The sequence below is a fragment of the Bos taurus genome, chromosome 10 (assembly GCF_002263795.3).
Source record: "Bos taurus isolate L1 Dominette 01449 registration number 42190680 breed Hereford chromosome 10, ARS-UCD2.0, whole genome shotgun sequence".
Classification (NCBI taxonomy): domain Eukaryota; kingdom Metazoa; phylum Chordata; class Mammalia; order Artiodactyla; family Bovidae; genus Bos; species Bos taurus.
In genome coordinates, this window is record NC_037337.1 from 77,015,490 (window position 1) to 77,024,154 (window position 8,665).

The 8,665-nt window shown below is 47.4% G+C and overlaps 1 protein-coding gene across 1 annotated transcript in view; it reads right to left on the reverse strand.

The window, feature by feature from the left end:
- SPTB (spectrin beta, erythrocytic) overlaps positions 1-3,641 on the reverse strand; it is a 131,994-nt gene extending 128,353 nt beyond the window's left edge. The window contains exon 1 of the mRNA XM_003586589.6: positions 3,526-3,641. The gene's annotated coding sequence lies outside the window, so the exon portion shown is untranslated. The remainder of the gene's footprint in view (positions 1-3,525) is intronic.
- Between the last annotated feature and the right edge of the window lie 5,024 nt (positions 3,642-8,665).

Genomic DNA, 8,665 nt, shown 5'->3' on the forward strand with positions numbered 1-8,665 from the left:
CTTTTCCTTCTCCACTGCTCTAGAAATGCTACATAATTATTTGTCTTAAAATCTGTATCAAGATATTAACACCTATTGTGCCAAAACGCATACATCTGTACACCTAACAGGCAATGGGAAGGTTATGGAGCAGTTTAGAGTTGAATGCCCCTTCATGTTTTCTATCCTATCTCCAATACCTTTTAAAGATTTTACTAGGATGGAAGTACTGGACATGAAAATATACCCTCTCACAATCTCTCTCAAAGGAAAGAAAATGGCAGTGGTTTAATATTAGGCAGAACTTCAGGAAATAAACCCAATACTGGCCTTGAGAGGGAGAAAGCAAAGAAACAGGCTAAAATGATAAGAAGCAGGAAAGGTCCGTACCACCACTGCACATAAATCATCAGGTACATCACCGTTGGGTCTCACCTTTAAGCAAACAGCTACACAAATAGAAGGCTAGACTCAGTGACCTCCAAGGTCCCTTCCCAGTCCAACAGCGTTGCCTCATGAATTTTTTATAATTATCTTCTGTCCTATCACCCTGTCCCCATGCATCATCAAGCCCTCCTGGCCACGTCCACGACTGAAAGGAAAATCTGTTTTCAAAAAAAATCCATGCTTTGACTACTGCCAAAATTTACAGTTCTGTCCTTGAAACAATGACGGGCACATAATGGGCATGGCTAAATACCTCTGAGCAAGTGAGTCTCCAATACCTTCAGCAATATATATATTTTTACAACAAAACGTAAATAGCTTATTTTAACATTGATACCTGCTCTTCCTCAAAGTATTGACTGACATTCATGATTATTTTGTTCCTGCAAAACAGATCTTCTGGAAAGTGGCCACCGTGTGAGAGAAATAACCCATGTGATTTGAAAGTGAACCTTGGGGGCTTTGCAGGTTTGGTTCAGAATAGCAAGCTTCATCCTGCTAGGGTTGGAGGATCTCCTGTGGAGGACAAGTCAGTGGTGGCTTGCCACGGGAAGGGGGCACTGGCGGGAACAGTCCGGGAGGTGGCCCGGCCCTTCAGCAATATTTTTAAAGCTTCTCTGATATATGCAGAATTATCACCCAAGGGGAGAGTGAAAGACTATGAAGCTAAGAGACAACCCTACAACCAGCTCTTTCCACCTTGTACTTCTATATCCACTGCTGACTGCCAAACCTCAAAAAGAAGGTTGACCAGCTGAGTCTGAATCCCAGCCCCACCACCCATCAGCTGTGTGATGTGAGGCAAACTATTTAATCTCCTTGAACCTATTTCCTCACTTGTAAAATGCTGATAATAAGAGCTACCTCGCAGAGTGACAACTGAGTAGGATAATATAAAGAAAAGTCTGAGCGTTCATTTACTCATTCTCTCATTCATTCAGCAAAGATTAACTGAGTGTCCACCACAGCCAGGTACTGGGTTAGGCATTGGTTTGGTATGTAAAAAAATAGAAGAAGAAAAAAAAAAAGTCCATTACTTTTATTTACTAAAAACAGCCTATGTCCAGAACTGTGGCAGATTCGTCAGATTTTTAATTTAGTTCAACACTTTCATTCACAGCTAGTTTGCCTAAAACAGTCATTTTTAGTTTGTCATATAGGATCCCAGGTGGGAGTCTGCCTCCGGCCAACCTTTACCTACCCTGAAGCTAACCATCTAGCAGGCGTTCTGCTAAAAGACGCCTTCACTTGGAAGAAGCGATGACCAGAGCAAAAGGTGGTATTCCAGCTCTCAGCAGAGCAAGCCACTCAGGAAAACTTGATACGCCTGTACACCCAGGCCCGTCCTGGATGCCTGGAAGGTCTGGGGTGCTTTCAATTCCACAAGCGGACTGAGTCTTCCGAGAATTGGGATTAACAGGGCTGGCTCATCCCCAGTCATTGTGACTGGACCACCTATAAAGCAAGGGCAAGAGCTAAGGGGTGGGGGTGTCTAAAGGCCACCTTTTTTTAGTGTAGGGCTGATGTCTTTCAGCTATACTTAACTTCAGGGTGTGATAAAGTTCTGTGTAAATGACCCACTGCTGAGAAGTGGTGGTCTCAAGGCTGGTGGGCTTTTCTTCAGTGTGAGCTTAATATTCCTTTTTCTAATCAGCCCACAGCCTTTGGGCAAGTACAAGCCTAGCTGTGCTGGGTACTGAGCATTCAGCACTCTTAAATATTTTGCATTTACAAAAAAAAAAAAAAAAGAGTTGCCCAAGACATTCTGGAATCCAGGTCTCCTAGCAAAAGAGTTAAAGTCTGACACTGGAATAGGAAATGACCTGCTCTAGGTCATAGGATCAGAGGGTGATTAAAGAGGGAATTCTAGAATAAAATTTGGTACCATCTGTGAAACTAAGAATCTGGTAGCAGATAGTATACAGGTGCCTAAAATTTCTGATTTGCAGACTCCTCTCATTCAAGAGCCACCTGAATCACTTCCCTTAGGAACTGAAGTATATAGATCGTGACTAACTCACCGCTGTGGGTCTCGCACGGCTGCCTCCTACCTAGAAGTGACAGCCTAGACTCTCGGCACAGGAGTTCTGGGTGCAAAAATACTGTCACTAGACATCCACCACTACCACTCCCATCTGAAGCATCTAAGAAACTAAACTATGGCTTCTTTTCATTTTCCTTCAGCGTGTTATTATTAACTCCTGGCGCCTCTAATTGCTCACTGAAAACAGTGGTTTGGATATTAATAGGCTGAAAATCAAGAACCCTACCTGGGGCTCGTTGTCACGGAAACGGTACTCAAGCCCGTCGCTACTTCCCCACCCTTGGAAGTCTGGGCGAGTTGGTGGAAGTTGGGGATTGTTTTAACGCTGTTAATTTCTCCCACTTTCTGCTGTTTCTCAGGGCCAAGTTGTTGGAGAAAGAGAAACTGGTGAGGCGAGTGACTGTAGTATGTAGCAGCTTGGAGGAGTGAAACTCTTTAGGAGTGGAAGGGTAAGGGTCCTTGGAGGATGGCTTGGGGCACGCTGAGCTCCTCTCCTTGGGGCTGCACCCGGCCACTCCGCTTCGTTTCCCGGGCCCTTCCGCTGCCCTTCTCTCCCAGCCTGAGCGCGGAGCTACCAGCAGCGCGCAGACAAGTTCCCCAGAAGGGAATCTGAGCAGCCCCAGGCTGAGACACCCAGCAGAGAAGGGAGTGGGGAGGTCGGACAGGCTAAAGGCAGAACCCTCTTCGTCCCCATGCCAAGGTTCTGGGGGAGGCAGCCCCGGGACCAGAACACGCATCCCGCTCACCGCCCTCCCAGCGCCCCCGGGCGATGCTCCAGGATCTGGATCTCCAAAGCAAGCGCCCAGCTAGCTAAGCGCCTCCGAAACCCACGCGGATTCCCGCGCCCCGGGGCGATCTCTGCCGCAGCCGCCAGGGCCTCCCGCGGGCTCTACGCCCGGCACCCAGGGCTGGGCCCCCACCCGGTCCCCTGGGCGCCGTGCGTCACGCGCCCCCTGGGCCCAGCGCCTCCTCAGCGCTCGCGCCGCGCGCCCCAGCCTCGCGCATCCGCACCCGCACCCAGCTTCCTCCGGCCGCGGGGCCCTCCCGGGACTCACCTGCGCTGGGGCTGTAGCGGCGGCCACCCCGAGCCCGGGGGCGGCAGTGGCGGCGGCGCAGGGGGAGGAGGGCAGCGCGGGGCTCCTGGCACAGCGGCCGCCGGGCGCCTGGTGCTGCCGAGCCGCGGACCCGCCCAGAGATATAAATAACATTATCTGAGGAGGGACATTCCTGCCGGGGGACATCGCTGCTGCCGGGACCAGATAGTCCCGCGGCGGGGGCGGAGAGGCGGGGCCGCAGCCTCCCGCAGCGCCAGGCCCAGCCCCCGCCTTCCCCACCCACTCCCGCACCTGCCAATCAGCCTCCGAGCCCCGGGCCACCTGCCCGGCCTCCGCCCGGCTCCCCCGGCCAGCCTCCGCCTCCCGGAGGACCGCCCGAGTCCGAGCCACCCGAAGCCGGAGCGGTCCGCAGCGCCCCCATCGCCGCTCACCTCCCCTCACCGCGCGCTACCCCGAGCCCCCTGCAGCGGGGAAAAGATTTGGCTGCAGCTCCGGCCTAATTCGTGCACCCAGAGCGGCAAGCCTGGCCAGGAAAATGAGCCCTCCAACCTTTCCCACCCCGCGTCCCCACTGTATACAGTCAGGCTTTTCAAATATGTTAAAAGACCCGCTGAGGCCGTAGGTTAGGAGAGGCGGGCGCCCGGGCAGCGCGCCCTCGCTGCGGCGTGTTTGGGAGAGACAGATTGTTCCCGGGGGCTGGTGTGTTAGAAAGCGCACTGTGGGGCAGGCTTCTCGGGGCTGGCAGTAAGAGCAGACGCTGGGAGGGCTGGCGTGGGCACTGGGCGGGAGACCCTCGCCCTCAGCCCGAGAGCTCGGTGTCTCTGTTTGCAAACCTGGTGTGGTCTGGGCGGACCCCGCAAAGCCGGAGGGGCACAGCGCGAAGTCCCACGGCTTGCATGTTACAGGGACTGTAATCAACAGGCAAGCTGCCACCCCAGCCCACCGACATCTCCTGGCCGGCCCTGGTTTCCAGGGAGCCGAGGCTTCCTCGCCGCAAGCCTGGGTGGGGTGGGATGCTGTAGGCCCGAGAAAACACTAGAAACGCTGGTGCCAAAGAGGAAAGACAACAGCACCTCCGCTCACCTCGGGAGAGACACAGAAGTGGCAGCTTGAAAAGCTGTCCACTTTTTTGACTTTCTTACTATACAAGGTCATTGTTCAGTAAGCCTTGGTGATACACCTTGCCGCAGTTTTCATCTCTTTTCTCCATCAGCCGTGCTGGGACGGTTTCTACCCAGACAACAACCCAGGGAATCTCAGGTGTTTTGGAGATGGCAGTGGCGATGTGAAGTGCAAAGATGTAGAAAAGAGTTTTAACTTTGATGATGCCTGGTGTTCTTCACAACGGAACAGTCTTGCTCCTGAGTTATTTGCTTGGGAGTATAATTATGCTGTTTTCCAGGATTCACCAGGAAAACGGTGTTTAAGTGCCAGATGTGAGTTCTTAGTCTATATACTGAACGTATGCAAAGATACTTCACTTCCTGCTGCAGTCACACGTCTTGAGAGTGAGTATTTAGACCCTGGTTTGTGCTAAGTGGGGCAAACCCCACAGATGTCACAAAGCCACACAACTCTCCACACCCCCATCTTGTTTTCTGGGCCCTTATTAAGCTCAATTTCCCAAGACACTCTAGTAATATAGGGAAAATAATAGAAGAATATTTGTGGTCATGCATTAGATTAGCAATGATCCACCGTTTTCCCTTTCTGATAACATTTAAGAGTTCATTTTTTTTTTAACTGAGTTAGAAACAAAAAGGTCTCTTTCATTTAAAAATTAAAAACCAAATTCTGGCAAGGAGCACTCAAGAAAAACAGGCCAGCTTCAAAGGCTGAGACTATCATATATCTCAAGTAGAAATCCTTGATCTATTTTTGAAAGAAAAAAAATGGAGTAAATTATGTATTTATGTTTTTAAAAAGCCTTGTGTGAATAAACTTATTAAATAAATTCATGATTCCCTAGAATTGCAGCTCTGCAGCTACATAATTATATACTACAAAAACAGATAATTCCTTAGCTTTAGGTTTGTGGCTCTAAACTGAAGTTGCCCACATATATTTCTTTATAGCCCTAAAATTTATAATTTTCAACCATGAGGAAAAAATTAATATAATAAAAGCACCAATTCAGTGGACAGATTACCCCAGGATTTTACAAACCAGCCCAGCTGCTTTAGTTATCTCCACTTCAGCTGAAAGCTAAATAATTCAATACAACCTCATTTGCTCCAGAGCCTGTTATCCTGACAGCATCTCCAAATGCTTTACAGCTAATAGAGTTACAGTGAAATGATAAATTAGGACTGAGGGAGAGAAGAAGTTTAGAAGTACAGAGGAAAAGGATATTGTCAAATGAGGGAGGGAAATGGCAGATCCCAGGGAATGGGAATAAGAAATTGGGCAGAGTGAAATAGGCAAGAAGGACAAGCTCATATAAGTGTTCATAACTGAAGTCATTGTTGTGGGCAGCAGGGATTAATTTTGTAGGGACTTTCTGAGAAGAGTACCTAAAGCCTCCTGGAATCGTCCATCAGGGAGATGGGGGGCTTCCTTTGTGGCTCAGAAGTAGAGAGTCTGCCTGCCAGTGCCAGAGACACGGGTTCAGCCCCTAATCTGGAAAGATCCAACATGCCACAGAGCAACTAAACCCATGCACCTGTGCTCAGTTGTGTTTGACTCTTTGTGACCCCATGGAGCCCTGCAGGCTCCTCTGTCCATACTGGAGTGTGTTGCCATTTCTTCCTCCAGGGGATCTTCCCGACCCAGGGATCGAACTCAAGTTTCCTGCATTGGCAGGCGGATTCTCTACCACTGAACCACCTGGTAAGCCCCAAGTAAGCCCATGAGTCACAACTATTGAGCCTGTGCTCTAGAGCCCTCGAGCGGCAATTCTGAACCCTGGTGCTGCAACTACTGAAGTTCTCATGCCCTTAGAGCGCATGCTCCGCAACAAGGGACGCCACTGCAATGAGAAGTCCACGCACTGCAGCTGGACAATAATAGCCCCTGCTCACCACAACTGGAGAAACACCTGGTGCAGCAGTGAAAACCCAGAAGAGCCAAAAATCAATAAATTAATTAATTTTTTTAAAGAAAAGGAAAGGTGGGAGATTGGCCCTCATCCTGGTTGGTCAAGGGGCTGCCACCCTAACCCCCTATTCCATATTGACACCCCACACTTCCGAGCTACCAAGCAGACTCCTAACAGGCAATCTATGGTTCCAGAGAGAAGGTGTGCATTTGAGACAGAAGTTGTCAACCAAGAACTGGGACTTCTACTTATACAGGAAGAGAGGGTAAGCTCTCACAGAAATGTCCACCCAGCTCCAGCTAAAATCAGTAGGAGGAAAGAGGATATAAGTTGAGATGTTAGAGGAATCTGACACAAGAAGGAGTCTTCTATTTCTGTATTCTCTGAATTTTTTACATTGAGCTTGTATTATTTGATGAACAGTTGGAGATAATGAAGAAAATAATACGTAGAGATTGGATCAAGATGGTGGATTGAGCCCACACATCTATCTTCTCTTCCATCCCAAATCTCATTAAAAATATATATATATGCTGCTAAGTCCCTTCAGTCGTGTCCGACTCTGTGCGACCCCACAGACAGCGGCCCACCAGGCTCCCCCATCTCTGGGATTCTCCAGGCAGGAACACTGGAGTGGGTTCCCATTTCCTTCTCCAATGCATGAAAGTGAAAAGTGAAAGTGAAGCTGCTCAGTCATGTACGACTCTTAACGACCCCATGGACTGCAGCCTACGAAGCTCCTCCCATGGGATTTTCCAGGCAAGAGTACTGGTGTGGGTTGCCATTGCCTTCTCCCATATATATATATATGTCTTAAAGAGAATAGAAATCTAACAGCACAAGGAAATAAGAAAAAATGTGATCAATTTTCCAGAAATTCTTAGGAAATACTGAAATATAAAAGAGACAGGATCTGATCTAGAGAAAAACAAAATGAGAGGAAATCAAAACAGCTTCAGGAGAAGGAATCATTTAGGGGGATTCCAAGCAGGAATCAAAGGATACAAGAGGTGGAGGGGAACCTAGGATAGAATAATTCGCTGAAGAGCCTCCTCCCCTGCTGGCATTAGATATCAAATGTTTGCCTGTGGGATGAAGTTAGTGGGGCTATTGGGACCAGAGGGGCAGAGTCCAAGGATCCACTGACCCCTGGAAGTGAGAGGGAACTTTCACTCTCTCTGGATAGCATGTTGTACCCTTCCTTCACAGTTCCTGAAGAGAGGCTATGATTAACCGAACAGGCAAGCAAACTGATTCTCAAATAAAAGATGATCAGACAATCAAAATCACCAAAGATTCTGTCAGGGGAGGGGAGCCAATACCATGAAAGAAAAGCACCAAACTCAACTAACAGAGAAGTGTTATCAGAGGAAACTAAGAAAAGGAAACAGAAGATAAATTTTAAATGATTTAAAATTTTATTCAGCAAGATTTGAAAGGATATTGTATCCATGAAAGATAATCAGTGAGAAAACATAGAAATTTAAAAAGTGGTTCCTGAAATTTAAAATCCATTAGCTGATCAGAAGAACTGATCAAGTCAAAGAGCAGATTAGTGGAAACAAATTCTCGTCAAGCACAGGGTGAAAAACAGGGTGATGGGAAGTTTGGGACAATGGTTGAAAGCCATGGAGGCAAGAGCCTCAACTCCAGTATCTGTTCAATAGAAGTTACAAAAGAAGAGAAAAGAGACCATAGATGAGATGATTATAAGGAGAAAGTAGAATAAAATTTCTCAGAGTTGAGGAAAACTCTGAATTTTCAGATTCAGTAAAAGCAGCTTAAAGCAAGATGGAGATTTTTAAACAGTTTACAAATTTTATGTATAGTTTAAAATTGTGATTTAATTTGATTTAATTAAGACCCAAGAACTTGAAAAAAAATTAAACCATAAACCAAGAATATAGGCTAGACGAACTTCCTGTGCCTTGAATGAAATTAATCCTAAAGTTATTTTTTACTGAATCACAAAACCAATTTTAAATTGTTTGAAATTTAAAACTACTGTGACTTAGAAATGAACATGTATCAGAAAGCTACTTAAAAACAGACCTACCAAACCAAATAAACCCAACCCTATCCAATATTCCCTTCATTCAAATT